General features: G+C 55.7%; 1 long non-coding RNA gene across 1 annotated transcript in view; it reads right to left on the bottom strand.

Annotated features, from left to right (window-relative positions):
• LOC127749624 (uncharacterized) overlaps window positions 1-387 on the bottom strand; it is a 10,767-nt gene extending 10,380 nt beyond the window's left edge. The window contains exon 1 of the long non-coding RNA XR_008011242.1: window positions 170-387. This is a non-coding gene — a long non-coding RNA (uncharacterized LOC127749624). The remainder of the gene's footprint in view (window positions 1-169) is intronic.
• Between the last annotated feature and the right edge of the window lie 451 nt (window positions 388-838).

The following is an 838-nucleotide window of genomic DNA, read 5'->3' as shown; positions in this document are numbered from 1 at the left end:
TGCCTCTACGAAAATTCCGCTCGCGTTTTACACAAGTTTTCACACAGATGTTACTCTTACCCGCTACGTTAGGGGGCGTTTAGAGTATAGGACCAAACAAATACAAAGCGCTCACACAGCGATGTCAATCGGACGTTAGGTCAAAGGATAATCACCAGAATTTACTTACCTCGGTAAAGTTTTGGGCACTCCGCAAATCCCTCCTGAGATTATGTTCAGTCAGTTGGCCCATGTTCCTTCGTCCGAACCCCACAAGAAACGCGACAGAAATTAAACCGAATCACTTCTTAGAGCGCGGAGACGCTTCGCGCAGAGTTGTCTACCTTGGCGACTCGAAGAATGTGCACTGTGCGCTCTGCGTACTGCGTACCGGCTCCTCTCCTGCCGGCTCCCCCAAACAGACTGACCGACCGACAGACCGACTGCCGGGCCGGGGAGGAGGGGGGGGCTGGTCGGGCCGGGAGCGGGGGGCGGGCCGCCCGGCTGTGGCCGTGCGCTGAGCACTGCGCGTGCCGTGCCGTGCCTTGGCAGGCTTAGCGGGAGTGGAGAACACGATGGGGGGCGGGGAGGGGGGGGGATGATACAGGCGGGCAAAGCCCCCTCGTCCTTCTTTCTCAGAACCTCATCGCACGAAACAAGGTCGGATGAGTGTAAGCACCGACCCGGGTCATCTACAGCTGGACCGGCATATCTACCGGTTGCTTCAACCCAGGAGCCGTACTCACACCACACACCAAACGCTTCTGAACATTTTTAATCGTAGCGGTATGAACAAATTTGTTCATACTGGCGTATTAAAAAATGCGTAAGCGGAACACGTATAGTCGTCCCAGCCAAA

Source organism: Frankliniella occidentalis, unplaced genomic scaffold (genome assembly GCF_000697945.3).
Source record: "Frankliniella occidentalis isolate FOCC.00 unplaced genomic scaffold, Focc_3.1 Scaffold70, whole genome shotgun sequence".
NCBI lineage: Eukaryota > Metazoa > Arthropoda > Insecta > Thysanoptera > Thripidae > Frankliniella > Frankliniella occidentalis.
Note: the sequence above shows the minus strand (reverse complement) of the source record. Positions and strands in the feature narration are given on the sequence as shown.